This window comes from Galleria mellonella, unplaced genomic scaffold (assembly GCF_026898425.1).
Source record: "Galleria mellonella isolate WM207_F2 unplaced genomic scaffold, CSIRO_AGI_GalMel_v1 utg270, whole genome shotgun sequence".
Taxonomy (NCBI): domain Eukaryota; kingdom Metazoa; phylum Arthropoda; class Insecta; order Lepidoptera; family Pyralidae; genus Galleria; species Galleria mellonella.
In genome coordinates this window covers 3,190,075-3,215,913 of record NW_026442062.1, presented here as the reverse complement: position 1 = coordinate 3,215,913, position 25,839 = coordinate 3,190,075, and the positions used below count along the sequence as shown (strand labels likewise).

Genomic DNA, 25,839 nt, shown 5'->3' with positions numbered 1-25,839 from the left:
GTATGCTCACAGGCAGAAAATTATTCTATAATGATTTGAATTGCCATTAAATCCGCGCAGCTGTCCATCTGTCACTAGATTTGTATAAAATTGACTCTCGCAAAGAAAATTGAACAGTATGGCAAGATTCAATTTTAACGTCTAAGAATATATTTGACAATCTTTTTCAATCTCCTTCAAAATTGAATACATTGTTTTTCTCTATATTTATATTACACAATATCATCGCGAATTTTGTACAGATTGTTCGATTGTTATTTTTATATCCAGTATTCACTTCTGTATTGGTCGCACACTAATTTTGTTCCGATTGAAATAATTTTTATTATGTGAAACAAAGTTTTAAGTTATTTATTATAGTAGTGGCAATGTTAATCAACCCTGAGGGTCTAATGTGTAGTGATAAATGCAAAGTTTCACTCGAAAGTTCGGGTATTTTCTACTGTGAACTACATTCTGTGAATTCAATCGGTCGGTACAGATGTCGATCGATCAGGTTCGACCACATTATATTAGAGGTTCAACGTGGTGTAAACCCTATTACAGACAAAATTAGTTGAACAGATAATTTGAATTATACAAAGCCGCAAATAATATAATACTAGTAATACAAACTTTGGATCAAACATAGTTTAGGCCCTACTATTCAGATTTTGTAATTTCGAGGTTTGAAGCGCTACGTCGCTTATATGGCTACGCTATACTTATCCAAAACTTTAAAATAGTATAAAAAGAAAGATAAGATTACTAAATTTATTGATTTTAAACGATTGGTGGTGAAATTTTACACTATTTTGTTGATATATGTGTATATATCAATGTAATTTGCCAATTCTCTGGCGAACAATAGCATGGCGCTACATCACTCTTTGGGTTAAGATGGTTATTGCACTACATTCTAAAGCACGTAGTACAGTGCTGCAAAATGTAGTGCGATGAAATACTTTACCTTGTGGTGAGGTATAAATTATTACTTCCATACTTTTTATAGAAGAATCTCTCAAACCACGCGGCACGTCAACTTTCTGTAAAGTTGCGGTGGGCTGTTACAAATGGCTTATTACTATTTGGACAGTATTGTAGCATAACAATAAATATCCAGGTAGAAATGACACTACCTTGAATTTAATAATAATTTCGTTGACTGACTGCTCGAGTCCAATTGATGTTCTATCAGTCAGGGATTGCACGCAACAGACAACATAGTGAGAGCTTACGTTTTGCTCGCTTGCGCTTGTATCCCGTGAATTGAGTCAAATATTAAAATTATTTATTCATCATCATCATTTCAGCCATTACCTGTCCACTGCTGGACATAGTCTCCCCCGTAGACTGCCATAAAGAACGGTCCTGAGCCACCTGCATCCACTGACTCCCTGCAACACATTTCAGGTCGTCACTCCATCCAATTATTTATTAAATGCAAATAAATATGTGACAACCCTAAGAGGGTTGTCACATATGCGGAGTTTGAAGGAAAGAAGCGTACATTTAGGCAGCATTGCCGCATTGATAAAAGGAAGCATATGTCACTTCTACCTAGTTTTTTCTTATGGTTGCGGTATATTTCCTCGTGGGGTCTTTTAAACGCTTATGCGTTAGTGGTAGTGAATATGTTTATTTTCATTAAAATTCATGAATCATAATAATTCACAATTGGAACTACTAGATTCACATTATATAAAATGATATTTCATATTCAGCTGATAAGAATACTTAAGTAGGTATGAAGTATTCCTTGTGAATACAGCACACGTAATAGATAACATGTGTGACGCAGGAATATTTTTTCTGACATGTAATTTTTGTGCTAGACAGCGGACGAAATCTGCAGTACCTAGGGATTCTTTTGGAATTGTATTTTTGTCTAAAGATTCAATAATAGTCTGTTATATAATTACTGGTAAAGCTTTTTTGGGAACTGTAGGCGAATTCACCAGAGGGAGACTTTGTACAAAAGTCGATTGCTTGGGTACCTCTGTCCCATTCGTGTTACTACCGTGAAGCAGTTGTGTTTCGGTTTGAAGGGTGGGATATGGCGTGAATTTAATGGGTACAGAGGAATAACACCTGAGTTCTCAGGAATGGCAACGCATGGTGGGTATCATGGGCGAAACAGTATATTCTGTCATGTCCATGGTACTGCTCATGTCTATAGGCGACGGTTACCATTTTCCATCAGGTGGGCCGTCAGCTTGTTTGTCATTCTAAGTTGTATAAAAAAAATTACAAATTAGTAAGTTTGTTATTATCTTAATAAAAATTAAAGGCCTTCTATCTTAATAAATATTAATAGGTATGGATTCATAAGTCTATCCCCATAAAATAAATATATACATATATAGCTTACTATTATCATGTTAGCGCGATAAATTGGTTATAACGTTTTAGAATTAACCTTCTTTCTTTATGTAAGCACTATTGTATGTTTTGTAGTTGTAGTCTTTTGTATTGTATTTTTATACGACTATGGTGGCAGACAAGCATACGGCCCGTCTGATAGAAAACCGCTGCCTGTAACATTAGGGCGCGTTGCCGACCCTTAAGAAACCTTAATACGCCCTTTTTAAAGAACCCCATGCTGTAGTCTCTAAGGAAAGCCTAGGCAGGATCTATCAGTGTCCTTACTAATATTATAATTATGAAGGTATTTTACTTGTTACCACTTTAATGGCTTAAGCATTCGTTATGCAATTTGATGTGCATACCCGTACCTATATGGGATGGAAAAAGATATAAGTTAGTTTTAATTCCGGTCAATGGACATTATTGACATACAATTGACCGGAATTAAAATATATCTGTTACATGGACAAAGTCGCGAGAAAAGCTAGTATTTTATATAAGCCCTAAACTATATCGTCTGTATAATACCTGTTTTCTTAAACGTTAACTGTAGACTGCTGAACATAGGTTCTACCCATAAGGTTGGTTTTTCCAGTAGTTACTACGCTTGCCAGACGGGTTGGCAACCTCAGTTAGGCCTTTGGTGATGTTTTAAGAGGAACGTTGCTGCCTACGACTGCTGATTCTACGACCATTAAGTTCCTTTAGTCGCCTCTTACGACGCCCACGGGAAAGGAAGGAGTAACTTATTCTAATGTACATTTTTTATTTTTTTTTAATTTCTAGTTATATTCCAGTTGAAATACCAATTGAAATTAAAATAATTTTGTGCGAAATAAATATATATGATTAGCAAAGCAACATAACAGTAAAATTTATTACAATGATTTTTTGCAGCCGAAACCGTGGGTAAAGTCTAGTTGAGCTATAAACACGACTAGACAAAAAAGAGCTAACACCTCGACATTGTTTTATATAACATAATAACTCTTGTATGTTATGTTAATGGCATTGTTGTCTCCAGACGCTATCCGAGACAAACGTGGCAATTTTTATAATAGCAGTATCAGATGTAAGGAACTCTTCAGACTGAGATTTTTTTTAAAAAAAAACTACCTTGATACTATTAAATCACACTTTTACTTATATAGTACAAAAATTTAATGACATTACTATGTTTGTTGATTCCGACAATTCCTTTGCCTTATCCGGAAGTTTTCTTCAAGGTGAGTGCTTACGTCACCATGCACTGTGGGCTGCAGCTCGCAGAGCCAGTGAAATCATTGTTGGACTCACAATGTCCAGTTATATGTAAATGGTTAAAAATGTTTTTGAAAATGAAATTTCCATATATACCTTGGAAATAAGATCATAAACAACCCAACAATATCTTAACTGCTATTTATGTATAACATATATATTAATCGCAATGGGCTACTGACCTGCCTTTAGTGTTCCACCAGCATATACCGTTAGCGCAGGTAGGATGACCATTCCATTATTATCTATAAAAAAACTGCTAATACATATAACACAGGGGCAAACGACAATGCGGCTTACCTGATGGTAAGTGACTACCGCCGCCCATGATCATCTACTACACCAGAGGCATTGCAGGGATGCTACCAGCCTTTTAAAAAGGAATATGCTTTCTTAAAGGTTAAAGTTGAATTGATCTATAAATATCTAACATTTTTATAAATTAACTGATAGAATTTAACTTATAGAATATATCATTATAAAATATATAAAACCAGTTTATTCTAAAATTGGTCAAACATAAAAAAAAATTAAAAGAATTTCGGTTTACATTTCAAATAAATTTGTATGGAACCAATACCGTGTTAGTTCATAACAATTAATAATGGTTTGATAATGATAATGATAAAGAAAACTTTTTTCCAAAACTGTAAACTAAAATTTTATACTTTCACTACTGTGAAAGATTCATAAAGTCTGGATAATGAACTGACAATAAATAACAACTTTCCAGACAATAAGACGAATAATTTTATGTGAGCTTTACACCTAATTTAAAATACTCGTATAGTGTATTATTATGAGAATATAAGAAGTATATAGCATGTGTTAAATAAATGAATGTATTACCTGTTTTGAAAAAAATTAATAGATATTTAATATAGATTAAAAATGTTCGTTCACACTAAAAATTGTATAATCAAATGTTATATTGTAATGATAATAATAATAATTACATTATATAAATATTCACAGAAATAATATTTATAAATATTATTAATGAAAAAACTATGGAATACGTAGAAATAAAATACTTAGTACGAAATATGCAATATGTAATGGCAAATAAACTCATTGATCATGAATAGATAGGAAAATACTATGATACCTATGGTATCCATCGTCTATATATCATACTTTGTACATAAGGATAGTTCTCATGAATGACAAGTCAAAAACCAATAGTCAAAGACCATGTGTAATAACATGTTTTTTTATTGATACGGATAAAGTCGCTATTTACAGCTAAAAAGTAAATAACAAACCTGTACTGTGTACCGTTGCTTCTTTTATGATATTTGATGACACGACCTTTTGTAATGAAATGGACGAAGAAAGAGAACCGTATACTATATCAGCCTATAACTGTCCACTGCTCGACATAGGCATCCCCTCTATGCGGGGTTTTACCAGTTGGCAACCGCAGTTAAGTCTTGATGATATTTTAAGGAGAACGGTGCTGCCTATCCTTTGGCTACTAAATTCTCTTAGTTACCTTTTACAACATCTACAGGAAAGGAAGAGATGACTTATTTTGTGCTTTTAATAAAGAAAGATGACAATCTAATCCCCCTATACTATAATCTATAAGTTTTATTGTATGGCTTACGTTAACAAAACTGAAGGTGAATCATTCGTATGAAATAATTACATTTTCAACACTTTATTTATAATTATAAAGTAAATAAGACAACGATATTGATTTTTTTAATTTTTTTGAAACATGAAAGACAGCCATGATTTTTCTATTAATTTTATGTAATGTTGTTTAAATATTTCAACAAAGGTCAAAATTTTGTCGCACTTCAGTCTCATAATTCATATTTAACTATAAAGTTTCCAAACAGGTTCCTAAATAAAGCTTCTTGTTAGTTTTAATGTTACACTTATATAGGCATATAAGCTTCACTTTCATTTAGAAAATTATGCTTGCAAAATGTTCGCAAAGGCTGAAACTATAAAATTAGTTTTAAATTCTCTGTGACACTGTAAAGACCACCGAACAAATATATTCGTATTTTTTTAATATTTTAATGGTTTTTTTTTGAGCAGTTGTTAATTTTGATTGTACGATATAATAACATAATCCTATTCTTACTAACATAATAAAATTGTAAGTAATATGTGCATAGATATCTAATCTATGCATGGGAGATATTTAAGAAAAAAGAATATAAGGGGTCTTTATAAGATCAATAGATGTCATATAATATTTTTTAAAAAAATTGTCTATCTGTACGTTTATTCTGGCATCACACAAAAACTACTTCACTAAAATATATAAGTACAGGTTTCACAATTGTATTCGTAAAAGTCTAATTTAAAGTATGTATGTGTATGTTTTATCTTGATACGCTATCTAGAAGTAGTATATTTCATTGGTTTTCCTACTTCTGAAATCTACGGGTGCAAAGTAGCAAGCAAAAGGTTGTGTATCATACAATCGAGTAACAATAATTTATTTAACTGTCAGTAACGTTTGGCAATCACTATGGCATTTAATAAATCTCTAATATGTTGATAAAACGTGACTCCAACTTTTTTCTTTTTTAATTAACGTCTTCCCTACGCTTCCTGTTTTGCCTATTATAATAATGTTCAAGAGTTAATTACGTTGTATCAGGCATTGCGTTGTACCAATATTTCAAAGGTTTCAAGTATCTATATCCTTCTGGGAATCTGTATCTACGTCTCTTAGATACGCAAAGTTATATTCAAGGTCTCAGTGAAAAGTACATACCTACATATTATATGCTAACACCTTAATATGATAATATTACCGACAATTTGTATATCTAGGTAATGTATAATTAATTTAATAATAACCTTTATTTAACAATCTTTCTTACAATATAGTTACAATAATCTATTTAACTGTTTAACACCGTACCGTACGTGAAGATGTCCTGCTGTCCAGCATAGGCCTCCCTAGAGTTCGCCATTGAATGCAATTCTGCGCTTGTCCTTTCCAGGTGTGTCCTGCTATTTTTTTTAATATCGTCTTTCTATTTACGACGTTGTCTCCCTTTCTTTCTTTTATATTGTTTTGGACACCACTCTATAACGTCCTTAGACCATTCTTCTGTATTGAATCTAGACAATGTATAGATCTAAAATATTTAGGTAATGTATAAAATACTATTTATTTTATACTTTTTCTAGTGTAATATAAATGTAAAAGCCGAGAACAGGGAAATAATACTCGTATTATTTATTATCCACAGTATGAATAACCGTTAGAAGAAATAAAAAATGCAATACAAACTAACATAAAAAATAAAATCTTTCCTCTTTACAATACTAATACATATAGACTATTGTTATTAAAAAATAATTCTGAGTTTATGTACATGTCTTCACTTTTTTGTTAACTAACAATGTTTTTTTTCTGTCATATTTAATTGTATGAAATTGACTCACTGATCCGAATTAATAATACATCGTGTCTTGGTAAATTCCTTTATGGACTATCGCGATACAGCATCATCTAATGTGGAATCGAATATATTAGTGTGTTTTCGACCTATTATTTAAGGCTATTAGGCTTCATTACTAATAATCCCTTCCTCCCGTCTCTAAGTATTGTATATATTAACTAGCAGAATAACATAGCACAATAATATTTTATACGTCGTTTGGATATCCCAGGTATGCGCTGTATGGCCCAGGCATTGTATAAAATACCTGAATTATACAAATCGCCGGTAATAATAGAAAAGTTAATTTGCTCTGCAATAAAATTGTGGTTAAATGGATATTAAAGACATTTCATATGTATGTAATTGATAGTTACAGACATAGAATGAAAAATGTAAATTTGAATCACGGAATTTGTACCTTTTGGATTTTCTTGTAATAGTACGACATATAGCCACACCGTCCTAAGCACACAAAAGAACAATATGACCCATAAAGCGATCAATTGAAAACATAGCGTTCTACATTTAACGAATGTATGAGTTTGCCGTCTCTACTCTTAAAAAAATAATTCAATTACTCTTGTGAAACACTACTATACGCCTAGTATAGAAAGAATAAAATATTCACCTCATTGACATATGAAATAAATCCAAATCACTGAACCTAGAATGTAGATATTTCCCACAAAGGTTTACTAAGAAATTCACTAAGGTTCGGAAATTCTCAATGGAACAGATGGTAACGAATACTGCGTGGGCGAAACCGCGATATTTCCAAGTGAAATACATGGAAATTCTGCGATAAAATAAACATTGGGAAATAGGTTAACTTATCTATCGAGTTTCTATAAAGAAAACAAGGTGTTAAATTTTAGGTTTGACTATTAATATTTGGTATACAAATACCAAATATTATTATTTACCTAGAATGTAACAATTTTAAGTAAACATAGATAAAGTTAAAATATACAAAGTTAGTTATTTAAAATCAAATAATACCAATAATAAATAGTAGATCAAAAGTTTTCAATCTTTTTCTTACCTGTTTTACAAATAACTATAAGTAGCAAAATTTTCAATTCAACTGAATTTTATATGTAGTTAAATATTAAAGTATTTAAGTAAAAAACCTTATCTGGATTTTTATTAATTAAGGATTAATTAGTATAAAATTAGAATATCAGTACCCATTTATTAGCAATATACCATAACAGCTTGACCTCCAGAAAGCTCCGTCTGGAAACTATCATGACAGCCGTCAGCTTGTTTGCCATTCTAATTTGTATAAAAAAAAATACATGATGATTGATTGACTTAATGATTTCACTACAATACTGACCTGACTTGTGGAATGCGGTGTAGGATGACCCCCACTAGATGAAGTGACGACCTCAAATGCATTGCAGGGAATCAGTAGTTACAGAAAGTTTAGGACCGTTCTTTATGGCAGTCTATGGGGGAGGCTTATATCCAGCAGTGGACAGATAATGGCTGAAATGATAATAATAACTGACCTAACTATATCCGTCTTCCATCCCTTATTGATACTCCAGCAGCGTATACCAATAGAGCTAGTAATCTGTCCATTTCCTTTTCATTCTTTAAAAGAGTAATCATTTGTTTATGTATACTGACAGTCACGGATCAATCTATAATCTAAAATAAGAAAATACTGCTTAGAATAAAATTATACTATTGATAAAACTAAAGGATCTGTAGATTAGTAACATAGATTTATCATCTAGTGTAGACACCTTCAAAGAACATCGTTCCAATGTTCTGTATGTTAAAGTAAGTTCTTTAGTTGTTTGCGATGAGAAAAGAACTCATTATTATTATTAAATATGATATATTTGATATATACGTATAATAATAGATAAATATGTTCCATCAAGTCATAATAAATCAGATTAGATCTTCCGAATTAATTTTCATTAATCGAAACTGCTACAATAATTGGCATTGATTTTCTGTCCCAAGAGACTGATAAGAGGAATAAATTATGAAAATGGCAATATAACTGCTGGAGGTCTTTAATGATTAACGCGTAATGGAACGTCACCAACCGTGACATTGGTATTATAATGTGTTAATTAGATTTATGTATTATAATCAGCGTTGGCATAATGTCTAACTTGAGTCAAACATTGCGTTTCTCGGGAACAAACTTCATTAATTAAATATAATACTAAGAAATCCTATTCGTACCTCATTGTACATTTGATTCAAGAAATGCTATTTTCGTATTTGAGATGCCAAAATGAAATTTCTTTTGAGATGGAATAATGTTATTCATACTGTAAGTTTAAATAACAGTCCAATTATCGGTTGAAATTTAAGTACAACTTAATTAGGAATTAAGTTGTCAGTGAAATTAGATATTTGTCTGTACATGCATAAAATAGTTTTGTGACAAAAATGAGTGAGTTAATTTAAGGTCTTAGTTATGTAGATAGTGTGTCTCTATACAAATGCTTTGAGAAAAGCGGCTCAACTTTTTCATACAATTTTGCGTGGTAAACAGTCATTAGTGTTTCTTTTATAACTTCTATTTTTATTTTGTTTTATAATTTTTGCATCTTTTCAATGCGTAAAAACTCTTTTTAGTTATTATATAATTAAATATAGATATGCAAGATACATTATGTGTGTAAGTATACAGAACACTGAGTATTAAAACAAGACAATTAACTGAAAAAAGTGGACCCATTTTAGAGGCTTGATGCTCTATCTATATAATTTAATTTTAGGGCATACCGAAAAATCTCCATAAAACATTCTTAAGATAATTCTGTACTAATCTTGCACTTATCTTACTCACTTCATCAAACCATTCATCTCTAAGCATATAACCTAAATTTGGGTTGAAACTTTGGTTATTTATATTAGATAAGTCGCAAATTACAAGACATGTTACCTAAATTTGATTTTCCACGTAGATAAAGCTATAAATACATATAACAAGAGCAAGATTTAAATAAAATTTATAAATATATGCATAAGAATAAGAATATTCTGTTATTCAAGTAAAATTAAATATAAGCATTTTTGAAGTCATTATTTTACCATTCTACCGCCATTCGGAATATTTTTTTACATGAGTATAAATTAATTACTTACTCATTTAAATAACAATCTAAATATTTTGCTTTAATAAAATACGTATAGATTAATTAAACCTTTATCTCCTTACAGAATATATCTGCTTTGTGCCACAGGCAAACAATGTAATACAAAATAGGGGTCGGAACAAACAGTAGGTATTATAAAATTGCGAGACCAGTATATTTTCGAGCATTAGAGATAACGCCTGCATATTTCCGGATACGTTTTAAGCAAGCTCAGAAAGGAGGAAATTCTCAATTGGCACGATAACCACTAGTAAGGAAACAATGAAATTATGGTCTTATTATTTTTTGTTCAAAAATAAGGTTATTAACGGAATTCAAAAAGGTGGTTCTCAATTCGATTGTAATTTCAATAAGTCGTATTGGATTTTTTTATATGAAAGAATTTATAGATTGGTTCCATTGAAATTTTATTAAAATCAGTTTAATAGTTTAGTTTTTAAATTGAATTAACTGGTTTTGCCATAATTGAAATATTTTTTTTTTATGTATAATCTTAAATAAGTTTTAACAAAAAGACAGCCAAGTGTAATGTAGAATTGCTATTAAAGTAAAATATTTAGACATTATAAGTAAGTATTTTATATAGTGATTCACGTTGTAGATAAAGCTAGGAAATACACTTTTTTCTCCGTTAAAAAATAAACACAAGTATACAGCAACTAAATATTTTTCGTTATAAATTGAAAATATTTAAATTAAAAAATTTGAAATTGTGTGTTAATGCAAATTTTAATTAAATGCTACATATAGATTCTGTTTCGAAACAGTTTTTTGTTTATCAAAGAAAATCAGTAACTTATGTACAAAAATGTATATTAGGATTAATACAGAAGCAAACCATGCTGATTGTAAACATATTAATAAAAATCGGTTAGTATTTTCTACGTAATCGCGTAATATAAACAACAAAAAATAGATACGAATATCCTTTTGTGTATCGTGTAAATATATTTTCTTTCAAGCCCCGAAGCGATGAGTCGATGAATTACTAAAACAGTGATAGTACAGACCTGAATAATTCGGGCTTAAATAAATAAGGAAAAGCGTGAGTGGCTTTCCAACGTAGAGAAGCTTGCTTCGGATATAAAGCGCCTACTGTCCACTTTGTATTAATTCGTAGGTAAAAGCCTCTTCAAACTAACTGCAGTATTGATATATCTCATTCAATATAACGATATGGTAGGAAAAATAATATCCAAACATAGATACCTAACTAAAAAATTTGTCTAATAAAATATATTGTTACATAAAAAAAATCGATTTCTGTAGGTAGTAAAATTAATTTTAGATCAGTAAGGAATAATCTATGCCGTTTAAAAAAAGCATGATTAAAATCGGTTCTCCTACACAGAAAGACTATAGTTACAAGGTTTTTCTTTAGGAAGAATTTTGACAATTTGATATTTATATTTATATTTTGTAATATAACTTATGCTTCTGTAATATAACTTATGCTTTTGTAATAACTTATTAAGTTATTGAAAGTTACAACTATTCTCGTAGACTATATCTCAAGAAGCAGATGCGTTTTTAAGAAAATTTTCAAGAGACAAAACCTTTCTTTTAAATTATTATATTTGTCAAAATCAGTTCAGAATTGTCAACTACTGCGTGCTTAATATAGCAAACTTTGAAAATCCTATTAACATAATAAATACAAAAGTATGTTTCTATCTATCATAGATAGATTTTTGTTACTTTTTCACGTAAAAACTTGAATGATTTTTCATACATGGATAGGTCATACCCTTACTTATTACATAGGATACATTATGTATTGATTCACGAGGACAGAGTCGCGACACATCTAGTTACATTTATAAAGTTAGCAAGATTTTTCATTAAAAAAACTACCCATAAGTAGGTATAACAATTTTTGTGCTTCTTACAATTTTCTTTAAATCTATTCTTACACCATATTTTGAAACCTTTTTATATAGTTTCTTATTATATCGGATCACTGAGGCCGCGGAGAGCGGAGTGGTGCGGAAAAATATGCCTGTCTAGACGATTTATTGTTGACCGCAACTTATATCCCGATTCATATATCTACTTCTTAGGGTACTTTTGAATTTCCTACTAAAATATTCGGATGTTTAGATATTTAATTTGGAAAGTGAACTTAGTTTTTATGACAACGTGACATACAAATTTGGATTCTAATGTCTGTAGATTTTTTGTACTTACAATATTCATACTTATAATTATATATTACAGTATATATTATTATACATTATTATTATTCATACTGACAAGTAAGCTAGTAACTGAACTGTACATTAAGTCAATGATAATAATGGTAATTATCAATGAGTTCATTTTCCATATTATTAGTAGCATATAAATAATATAGTAATTCAAAGCAAATTCTTATTTAATTCATTTTTTTACTATAAATATAAAATATAACGTAGATATAGAAAAAAGAATATATGTGTATATTAAATAAAGAAAATAAGATTAAGTATATTAGGTTTAATACTTATGTATTTAGTAATAAAGGCAAACAAAACATTATTATATTGGTACGTATTTTATTTATAAAGTCAACGACTTTTTATTAAGTTTAATTTGTAAATGCACTAATGATGATTAAACGGCAATGTCATCATACATATATAAAATAACTTTCGGTAATAATTTTCAGTTTTTGACGAAGTTAATTTGTTTTGTTAAGTTTCGTAGAAATGAAGCATGTTCGGCTTTGTTTAATTAAATCTTATACTTAATTATGCTGTCGCTAATTAATTAGTTAAGAAAGGAAACTCGACGAGTTCCAGTTTGGGATATTAACAAATGTTGACTTTTAGAACATAAATAGTTTACGCATTTAACTTGTTGTGCATTGAATTTGAAAACAAACATTTCTAGTTGGTTTTATGTTATCTATTCTAGTTGCTTTTCAACTGATTTTAAAAATGAAGAAGTTTCTCAAATTGCTTATATCATAAAATGAGATAAAACTGATTCTATCTTGACAAAAAGTTAATCAAGAAATAACAATGATATTGAATACAGAGAATACCATATGGCGTTAAATTCGCCACTTGTACAAAGTTTTATTGTGCAATAAATAATAAATAAATGTTATGGAAGATAAGTATTTAAATAGAACTTAAAAAATTATAAACAAATGAATTTTTTTTACCTTACCTAATTTGCTAGAAATTCTATTGTATTTATAATAAGTATTTTTTTTTTTATACAACTTAGAATGGCAAACAAGCTGACGGCCCACCTGATGGAAAGTGGTAACCGTCGCCTATAGAATGAGCAGTACCATGGACATAACAGAGTTACTGTTTCGCCCATGATACCCCCCATGCGTTGCCATTCCTAGGACTCAGGTTTATTCCTCTGTACCCAGTAAATTCACGCCATATCCCACCCTTCAAACCGAAACACAGCCATGCAAACACAACTGCTTCACGGTTGAAACACGAATGGGACAGAGGTACCCACGCAATCGACTTTCGTACAAAGTCTCCCTCTGGTATTATTAAAGTATTATTAAAGTATTGTAGAAATTAAGTTGAAGTCAATTTAAAAAACATAATTATAGTTTATTTCAATAGAACTGAAAATGTAAACAAACAAGTGACTCGTTTATAACAGTCTGTTGATATCTAGTAGTATCTCAAAACAAAAGACGATCAATTGATTGAATATTCCGATTTGTTTCCAATTTAACTTGGAGAATGTTTTTGTGATCATTTCAACAAAACTCGGATACCGTTTCATGTAGTTCTATCGAAACAGACTGTACATACAAAATATGGAATAAAAATACCTTTACTGTATAATTTTTAGTCGTTTAAATTTTAAACAAAAAATAGAATATATATATATATATATGTGTGTGTATATATATATATATATATATATATATATATATATATATATATATATATATATATATATATATATATATATATATATATTATACTATAACATTTAAAAGTTTAGTTTAAATATCATGATTGCCTGAAGCATTTACCTTCGCTTTGTTTCAAGGTTAAAATTAGGTAAGTACCTAGTTTCTACCTCAAGGTGACAAAGATACAGCACTAGGTAAACGTTGCTTTAGTTGACGGAGGCAAAATACAACATTATCTTGACTAGCTGTCTGAAAACTACAATGCCCTTCTCAAACATATAAATGAGAATAAAATTTAGGTAACATTCCTAGATTATACAGAAAGAGATATTATATCGCCGTGGGGTCGCGATACAGAATGCCCCACCTCTTTCTTTCCTGTGGGTGTCGTAAATGGCGGATAAGAAAACGTAATGGTCAAGGTATGGGCAGTAGCGTCATTCACAAAACATCACTAAAAGCCTAATTACGGTTTCCAATTGGCCTGCCAAGCCTAACAACTATTACAAAACCACTCTTATGGGAAGGTTTATGTTCAACAGTAAATAGTTAACAGTTGATATGATGATGATGATGATAACAAATGGAATATCTCCAAATGCTTCACCATAAAAAGGTCAACTTTTTTATCCATATGTTCGTAAATAAATTTACCATAATGAGCTCCTTGCCTAGGTTTTCCCTAGAGACCACAGTATGGCGTTCTTCAAAAAGGACATACTAAGGTTTCTTCAGGGTCGGCAACGCGCACGTGACACCCCTAGTATTACAGGCGTTAATACTACAGCTATTGAGACCGTTTACCATCAGACAGACAATATGCTTGTTTGCAATTATATTCTAAGGATCATCATCATTTTCATCATATCAATCCTTAACTGCCCACTGCTGAACATAAGTTTCCCTCTTGGGGGGTTTTGCCAGTAGTTGTTATGCATGGCAGACGGATTGGCAACCGCAGTTAGGTTTTAGTGATGTTTTAAGAGGAACGCTGCTGCCCATTCCTCGCCCTTCCTTAGTCGCTTCTTACGACACCCATGGGAAAGTGAGGGATGGCTTATTCTATGCCGAGACCACACGATCATTCTATTCTAAGGATAAATTAGTAAAATAAAACTATATCAAAATTTACGAATATTTTTTGAAATAACGGGATTATCAATGCATAATAATTCATAAAGGTCCTTATATTTATTAATTAATTTATATATGATTATAGGCATTTTCAAAATAATTGAAATTGATCGCCATTTTAATTAATAATTGTATATTAATGTGTAAATAATTTGTACGAAAAGTAACGTATCTACCACTTTGTAATCGAGGTTGTCATATTGTAAAATTTTGTTATTTTTTGTTTAGTCTGCATTATTTATTATTAGTGGCAATTCAAAACCGCCGTATTAATGTTTAAAAGAGAATTACTTAGATACTTAAACACCTTTTTAAAAATAATCTTTTACATTGCTCACAGTTTATGTAAATAAGGAAGCAACTCGTAAGGGAAACACGAAATACCCTTCTCAATTTCAAATTAGGTGTTTTATTAATTTAAAGAATTTGAATATTCTTATATTTACAATTTGTGCTTCGTTTACATTTGTTATATTAGGGATCTTGTCTCCCTCTCACTCCTTCTCCTTTTTCAATCAAAATATATTTCCTTCGGGGCGATTCTTATTGAGTTCTTAGCTGGTCCTGTCAAACCACGCAGCGCTTTTGACGTTACCGAACCCTACGTTTCCCACATGGTCTGGAGCACCCCTGCTCGTGGATGGTCCTTACGACATTTGCCCCGATGACCATCCCTCAGGAGCAGAAGGTGCTCAGTGAACTTTGACCGCATGACCATCATTTATATAATAACAGAATGTCCTAGATTTGCAAATATAAGATATAATTGCGAATACCTCATTAATGGAAAAATTACCAAGAGAACAACTTCTTTAATGACGATGAAACAAGATCGTTTTTCTAAATTTTGTAAAGACCATCCTCCGAATAGTGAATAGTATTTACTGACAAATTTTTTATATTTTATAGATTATACATAATATTTTTTTAATTAACAAATTTCTTTTTTACTTGTGTATACAACAAAAAGGATAAAGTTGAACATAGATTTTGATCCGTGTTGCTGACGTATTAGCCACATATATTTACGCCTTTTTATATTTCTTATTTGTATTATTTTACAAACAAATTTCTTAAAAACAAAATTTTTTTTTACCAAACCGGGAGCAAACGAGCATGCGGCTCACCTGGTGGTAAGTGACTACCGCCGCCCATGATCACCCACAACACTAATGGCATTGCAGGTAGTTTTATAATGGTTTTCTCTTTTTTACATTTTTGTCATCGGTACGGAAATACAAAGAGTGGTTGTGCGTGGAAGAAAGTGCCTTGAAAAACGCACGGTGGAGGACCGCCACTCGTCCAGATAAAGATCATAGGTTTTTATCCCGGTCAATCAATAATATCCTTCGCGTGTGCGAAGTCCAAAATAAAAACTAGTAGATAATCCTTCTTAAAATTGGAAATAATTTTGTTTGTTATCTTATAACGCTTTAATCAAACGCTTTATTTGGTGTACACATACTATATGGGATGGAGAAGAATGAAGGCTATTTTTTATCGCGGTCAGTACACATATCTTGATCACACGGACAAAATCTCGGATAAAGTCTAGTAAAATTTACTATTATTATTATTAAATATAATCTATTTTTCTATGCTTAGTACACCTAGTACTATGTGTTAGCGGTATGTTTTTATATTCTATATGCACATGATACTGCACATGTCTATATGCGACGGTTACCACTTTCCATCAAGTGGGCTGTCAGCTAGTTTGCCATTCTAAGTTGTATAAAAAATGCAGCTTTGTATGGGTGAAAGAATTTAAAAAATCAGTTGAATAATTTTTAAGTTTATTTATTATAAACAAACAATCAAATCATTTCTTTTTATAATATTAGTACAGATTACTGCATTAAATAAATAAAAATAAAATTATCAAATCTATATTCTTCTCCGTTGAATAATATATATCCACTTATAATATAAGTCATTATATATATATATCCTATAAGAAAAAAAAATAATTTTCTAAATCGGTTTATAAGTGACGTAGTTATAGGGTAATAAACATAAAAAAATATAAGCGATTTTTTTATTTTTGAAGACAATCAACAATTATTTATCGAAAAATCAACTAACAATATCTTTTTTTTTTAAATCATCCTGGTAAATTAATTTTAGAAAAAAAAAATTTTACAGAAAAAAATTTCCAACTTGAGGAAAAATAATAAATCGCAACTAGCTAATCCAATTCTACTAGAAATCAAAAGAATCTAGCTTTTTCATCTATACTATCATTTACAAAATAAATAAGACAGAGACTTGACGTACTAAAATAACATCGCGGTCTAAACTCGAAAGAAAGTTATAAAAGTTTATAAAGAATATTTATTTAAGCCCTTTTCTTCATTGACTAAAGTGAAGTCGAATAGAACCTATTGACGTAGATATTTAATCATGACTTTACAAAGGTTATTTGGTAATGCTGTCTCAAAATAACTAAATTCTACAAGTGAGACATATTGTATCGAATCCGTTTAATCGGAATATTGATCTAGCTGTCACCTATCATAACTATCTTTAGAATTTTGTAATGTAACTTAGTTTAAATTAGCACCTAAACTGAGTTATATACATATATCTAAAGTATCTAGGGAGCAAATTTAGAAAAATTGCAAATTAAGGATTTTTATTTATTTTTTGAATCGTTATTTATTCCTTTAAGTCAATTTCCCTATTTGAATTTTTTTTATATAACTCAAAATAGCAAACAAGCTGATGGCCTACCTGATGGAAAGGGATAACCGTCACCTATAGACATGAGCAGTACCATGGACATAACAGAGTATACTGTTTCGTCTATGATACCCCCCCCCCCCCACGTGTTGCCATTCCTGAGGACTTAGGTATTTTTCCTCTGTATCCTGTAAATTCACGCCATATCCAACCCTTTAAACCGAAACACAGCCATGCAAACACAACTGCTTCACGGTAGAAACACGAATGGGACAGAGGTACCTAAGCAATCGACTTTTGTACATATTCTCTCTCTGGTAATAAAGAAATAATAATAATGAATAAAAAATTTCCTTCAAATTTTGATTAAAAATAAAAAAAAAAACTATCAATCAGGATTCCTATAAAAGTACATAATAGCAATTTTACAAAATCATATTACAATTACAATTTATGTTACAAATTTTACATCGAAACTGCATCGACATGAAGCAACGAATTCGTTTGATACGAGAAGAGATAATAAAAACAATCGAAATATTGCAAGCTGGTTCCAGGCAACGTGCTATGGCTGTCGCTCTTGGCTCTACACATAGCGTCGTAAGCCGCCTCTGGACACACTACCGTATCATAAGCAGCGTGGTTGAGCGGTATGGAAAACGATCTCGCATCACCATTCGCAGACAGGACCAATACATCCCGACACGACACGACCCGACAAAAAGTGATTCGTGTCAATGTTGAAAACACCGATTTTTTTTATCAATATATATATTTTTTTTATTTTTATTTTTCCCTTTATTGTCATTTAATTGACGTCATTAACCTAACCTAGGTTACCTTAATTAATTACCTACAATTTGCAAAAATTTTAATTTTTCATAATTTATAAAAAATAATCTATTAAATTTAGTACATACGTATATATATATGCTTTGTATTAAGCCTTCGCGAATCAAATAAAACAATGACGAAGTAATTAGAACACTGTTGAATTGCTCTTTATACTTTGAATTAGAATGAATATGAAACAGTAAATAAAATTATTCTTTATGAAGTAACTTTGATAATTATATAGCAAATGTGTTTGTCTTTTACTAATTATTAAATATTAAAGTTGAAAATTAAAAGGAAAATATCATTTATGTTATCAAAGAGTTTTATATAATAGTTAAGGTATTATTTGAATAAATATAATAAAAATATCAAATGTGGAAGCAAGTTCTTATTATAATTATTAAAAGTAATAAATTTTATTATTAATATAAGCATATATTATTTATTGCATATTATAAAATATTTTTTAAAATTATTTCGATAATGAAATGTTTTATCTGTTATACTTATAATTTGTAACTTCATATATGCTTATATAACTTAGTGAGGGTGGACCAACCTTTATTATTCGAATCAATAAATTTTCCTAGTTATATCCTTAATAATTTTACCCTTAATTCCAATTATAAATTTTCTACTAACTAACCTGTAGTTAGTTGAAAATTTATAATTGGAATACGAATTTTTGTTTGCATGAGTATAGTTCTATCTTTTGATCATAGTGCAAATAGAAAGACACGGACTTTTTCAGTGGCGCCGGCTCTAGTACCTGGTTACATTATGACTTTAATAGAAATGAAACAAAAAAATACTTATATTAAGGTTAGGTTACATTCATATAATATAACCAATTTTATTAGATCAAAACAAGTACACATTATAGATTATAATGTGTTTTTATACAATTAGATACAAAAATTAAAGATTAAAAAAAAAACGTCTTTCATCATTATATCAGCCGTCCACTGTTGATCATAAGCCTCTCCAAAAGAGGTTAGTTGTCACGCATGGCAGGCGGATTGGCAATCGCAGTCAGGCTTTGGTGATGTCCTAAGAAGGACGCCGCTGTCCAACCCTTAGCCAAAAACTTTCTAAGTCGCCTCTTACGACACCCACGGGAATGGAAGGGGTGGCGTATTCTATACCGGGACTATACCGCCATTATTTACTTAAATTATAAATACGAAAAACAATTCATTTGTTTCTTATCCCTTAAAACATTAACGGCTCAACCAATCGTCATGAAATTTGATATAATCCTACTGTATGAAATGGAGAAGGACAATAGCTTCTGTTTATCTCACTCAAACGACATAATCCGGTTATACAGATGAAGCACCAGGTAAAAGCTTATCCTATTAATATAATAATTGCGAAAATTTGTAACGATGGGTGGATAGATACTTGGTAATCTTTCACGTAGAAATTTGGTACACGAGTAGGTTATATTTTAAGTTAGCACATAGAATAAGTACTTTATGTGACGATTTACGAGAGCGGAACCACAGAGCGCAGCTAGTCTTAAATAAAACAAAAACAATTAATAATTATTTATTATCCAGAAATTATTGCTCTAAACTAATTTAAATAAAAATTTTGTTTTGAAATTAAAACGTATATGGTCATACGGCGCCCTCTAGATGTATTTGGTGAACTTTTCCCTAAGCTTACCATCGCTTACTATTGTTAGAATGCATTGTTATGTTAGGGTAGATGGCATTCAACCACAGCGATCCTATAATAATATATTCTTATTTAGTACGTATTTTTAAGGCGTGATTTTTCAATAATCGAGATTTAGTTTTTGAATCTTAATTTTTATTTAAATTATTTTAGGGTAATAATTTTTTGATAAAGTATTCTCAGATTTACTAAAAACTCGAATAGAAAATATGTTTGGTCCACATCTGAGGTGTGTTGCAAAAAAGGCCGCAGGCAACAGCTAAGGCTAATTAAGCCCTTTTATTTGATACCCAATACAAGGTTGTTAGAATTTTTCTTCGTTTATAATGTTATATTTTCTAGAGAGAGTGCACTAATAAATTTAATGTAATGTTACATATCCAATAACCAGTTGATATAATGTTATATTTTTCTGAGAGAGAGATATACAAAATCATAACCCTCCTTTTTGCACTAATAAATTTAATGTAATGTTACATATCCAATATAGAACCAGCTTCATAATTAAAAATTATTCATTTTAAGACCGTTGTTATCCTTAATACAGAAAAATATATTAATCTCTACTAACGTCATAGAAATACTCGGCAATAGGCATACACAACGTGTTAAGCAATCACTGACTAGCTTTTTAGTATAATACTGTATAGAATGGCAATGGCATACCCGTGTGGACCTGGCATAGAATAGATCACCCTTTCCTTTCCCGTGGATGTTTTAAGAGGCAACAAAGGAAGTTTAATGGTCAAGAGATGGATAGCAGCGTCCTTCTTAAAACATCTTCAAAGCCTAACAGTGGTTGCCAATCCACCTGCCAAGCGTGGCAACTATTGGCAAATCATGCCAAGGGCGTGATTTATGTTCAGCAATGGACAGTTAAAGGCTGATATGATGATGATGATGATAGAACGGCAAAGAAGCAGACGGCCCATCTGATGTAGAGTAGTAACCGTCACCCATAGACATGAACTGCACCATCATTTTTTTGTTAATCTTCTATACTTATAATAAATCTGTAGAGAGGTCAATTCTATACATGAAATATATTTTAAAAATAATAATAACTATCAAGGGTAATTAGTGATCGATACTGATGCCAAAAATGCAATCAGTAAAATTTTTGTCTGTCTGTCTGTGTGTTCGTTATAGAAACAAAAACTACTCGACGGATTTTAACGAAACTTGGTACAATTATTTTTCATACTCCTGGGCAGGTTATAGTATACTTTTTATCACGCTACGATCAATAGGAGCAGAGCAGTGAAGGGAAATGTTGGGAAAACGGAAGAAGTTACTCCATTTTTAAGCTTCCGTCGCGTGTGCAGTCTTAATGGCCACTTTTTAAAATGTAAAAATGTCCCATGCGAAGCCGAGATGGGCCACTAGTCCTTACTAAAGTTATAAATATGAAAGTGAGTTTATTTATTTGTTACCTTAAAGCGCCTTAACGACTTTACCAATCACTATGAAATTTTGTATACATAATACTATATGGGATGAAAAAGAATATAGGCTATAAATTATCCCGGTCAGTAAACATATCCCAGTCACGCGGAAAAAGTCGCGAGTAAAAGCCAGTATTTGAATAAATTGCAGTTGCATGAGGTTTCATTAAAATCATATGCACTATCAATCACTTTGTCAATCCCAGTAGTACAAAAAAAAATTGAACTAATTGGCTTCACAACCCTCAATCGGTGTCAAAAGTTCAGACTGAATTGTGTGTACAAGCTGTTAAAATTGAAAAATTGTTTTAAATTTATATTCGGAGTTTAAATACCGCGACGCAGTTACCTTATTTTTTAACCTGCGACGTATAAAGGGGTGTATTATAAATTTAACATATCTATCTGTGTGTCTGGCTGTGGCATCACAGTTTGGGAGCTAATAAATAGACCGATTTTAATACGGTTTTTTGTTTGAAAAATGATGTAAGTGTGATGATTCTTAGTAATAATTTATGAAAATATGTTCAAGCATTAGACAAAATTATAAATAATAATAATATAAAAACAATCTACTTTTCAGTTCTTTTTATTTGCCGATAATATTTTTGTATCATACTATTAGATTAGAATTGTTAAATTAAGATTGTGTAGCGGTTTTATATTAATTAACGTATGCCTTTTACTGTGTGTATTTGTAGATACTCTAACTGTTATATAGTATGTACAATAGTATAAATATGGTTGAGCGCAATAATGGCTGGCTCAACCGTCATACTCGTGAACGGGTACTGCCTGTAGAGGCACTGCAACTGACTTACTTTATTAATTTCTATTATTTATATATATATTATATATCTTAGAATGACAAACAAGCTGACGACCCACCTGATGAAAAGTAGTAACCGTCGCCTATAGACATGAGCAGTACCATGGACACAACAGAGTATACTGTTTCAATATGTTCGATATGTCATATACTATATTATATATTTTAAAATTTATGATCTGATACTGTAACAATAACACAATCTTTGCCTGTGCTGTATAATTTTTAATAAATTTATTTTTTATGTTAAATTATTTTGTATTTTCTTAAATTATGATGACGATTTGATTAGATAATAATATAGAAAAACTACATTCAAACGAATTGAGAAAAATAATTATTATACGAAAAGTGTATTTTGAATAATAAATTAATATTAAAAAATGTTTAAAAGTTTAATTTAAAATGACAAATACGTAATAAAAAAATGTAAAATATTTATCGTCATATATAAATATAAACAACCCGACAAGTATTCTATAATGCCCATAGACATTGTAGAACAAACTATATTGCCCATCATAAACCAGTTTACATTAATTGTTTTTTTTATTAAAACACCATTTAAAATCATATATAATTTATATTTAATTAAAGTAATATATTTTATTTAAATAACTGCACAAGAAATATCAATAATACTGAGTAAACAATAAAATTGAATATTTGACGTCCAAAATTTAATTAAATGCCATTTGTAAAGTTCCGTCATTTCACTGTTCTTCATCAAAATATCGAATATAATTAAGAGAGAATCTCTTGATTATATTTTTTTTCTAAAATCGGACTCTTTTAATTTAAAATACATTAGTCTAATTACATCGATCAGTTTTATTAAAAATCGATAAAACTTTATTAATTGATTTATTACATCTTAAAATGGACTTTTAAATTAATGTTACACCTAAATGAATTTATTGCGTAAAATATAAAAGTTAATTGTATAAATTTCTAACTGTAAAATACTATTTTAAAGTTTGCCGTTACGTAAACTTTAATATATATTTTTAATAAATTAAATGCACAAAAAAAAACTTTTTTTAGTAATTTTTGTTTTACATACCTGCAATCACAAAAATGTTAAAGTTAAAAAAAAAAACACGATATAAGTACACAAGTTCACTTTTAGCACTCCACTCGATCGCACTAAGGAATTTTGTGAGGACCGACGACCGCTCCGTACCGAGACCCAAAAGTAACTGTTCGAGAGTGCCCATAACTTCAGATCCGTAGTTTAGTTTCAGTAATTTAAATGCGTAATATTTAACTGGTATTCACAACAATCGCTGTTCACGTTAAAATAATTAACTATGTTTGGAAATTCAAATTGAATCGCAATATATTTTTTTTCACTGACTACCTTTGCAATGCATTTGAGGTTATCGCTCCATCTAGTAGAAGGCCAGTGGATGCAGGTAGCTTGGAACTGTTTCAGTTAATTATCCATGAGGGTGGCCTATGTTCAGCAGTGAATAGTTCAGTAATAGCTCACATGATGATTATGATGTTTTGGTGAGGAAAATTTTACTTACACTCTCTCAATTAGAATTATATATTTAAATTTTGTCCTTTTAGGACTTATATAAATAGTCATCACTAATTGGTTCCGTGCAGTTCACAGTTATTCACATTAATAACATTAATAATTGCTAATATTAAATTAATGATTATATGCAAGACACTTATAACTAACAAACTAGGAATGTTACTGTACTTTCTTCATATATTACATGAATAACATTTGGAAATAGAATTATTTGTCATCAGTCCAACTTCAACGTAGCATCTCATCTACGGTAATACTACGTCGTAGCGCTATCGTAGCACTAATACGTAGCATTAATTCTACGTGAAATGTAATGGTTCTTACTTAAGTATATAAACGGTATAATGAACTAGATCATGTGAGAATTAAAATGAAATGTATTATCAATGTACGTATTAATTTATAGTATAGTTCAAATCCGTTTCTAAATTAAAACGTAACTGAATAAAACAAAAACTTTAGCATTTTTACAAACTTGCACGTTAATATTGATATTATTAGTGATAGTAACATGTGTACACATATATCTTCTCAGCAGAACATTTCAATAGAATATAAAATAATATAATAAGCTTTATTGACTCTTATACATACAATATATATTAATTTAATCTTAGAAAAATTAATCGAATATTATTATTATCATATTTTTATTTTTTTATTTATTTATTCTTTATTGCACAATAAAACTTTGTACAAGTGACGAGCTTAATGCCAATTACCCATTAGGTAAAAAAAGAAAGCGTATGAAGGGCAGATGTGGTGAAAAATATGTGACATAATTATAGCAACATACTGAAATAATTATACATAATAATACATAAGAAATACACATATAACACATAAATACTACTTACGATAAACACATAAATATTACTTACTAGTTCATTAATTTCCCGTTGTATATGTATATAGACATTAAATGATATATTTTTTCCATTCAATTCTACATTTGCTGACGAATAAAAATAATTACGTATATATGACGACTATTCTACTTTCCAGCTCGATTCATCAATTCTCAAAACCCGCGGACAGCCATTGGCGAACCCATATGACATATTTCATAACATTTTTCATGCTTTGTTTCTATTGTTCAAAACTGCATAATCTCCATATTAATACGATCTTTTGTTCACAGTTTGATTGAGCTGAATTCCGGATTCGATGAATGATAAATGGGCCATTGAAAAATGAAAATTCTTGTGTCCGGAGGGATAACCCGCCAGCGACTATGAAATTTTCATAATAAGTGGTAGCCTTAATTCAATTTAGATGAACGTTACTTTTTATAGTGAATATTAGGAATTTAATGTGACAAAATCAGAAAAGTAGTACTTACAGTTTATTCGATATTTACAATATTTTAATAATATACGAGTAGTAATGTGTTAAAAAAACAAAATTTAAAAAAATTTGCTATGTTAATAATTAGAAAATATTTAAAGTATTAGAACTCCTTACTGGTAATGCCCATTTTTTTTAAATTCCTTCCCATTTCGTGGTGCGCAACTGTGAAACAGGCTACCTGCTAATATACAGGATAGCCCTTCTATTACTTTCTTCAAGAAAAGATTGAAATCTCACCTTTTAATTAATAAACATGTTAATATGCACTAACTGTTATATTTGTGTATGTATGTATTATTT

General features: G+C 30.3%; 1 protein-coding gene across 1 annotated transcript in view; it reads right to left on the bottom strand.

Moving 5' to 3' along the window:
• LOC113514420 (probable G-protein coupled receptor No18) overlaps positions 1 to 23,823 on the bottom strand; it is an 88,122-nt gene extending 64,299 nt beyond the window's left edge. The window contains exon 1 of the mRNA XM_052895329.1: positions 23,707 to 23,823. The gene's annotated coding sequence lies outside the window, so the exon portion shown is untranslated. The remainder of the gene's footprint in view (positions 1 to 23,706) is intronic.
• Positions 23,824 to 25,839: the final 2,016 nt, after the last annotated feature.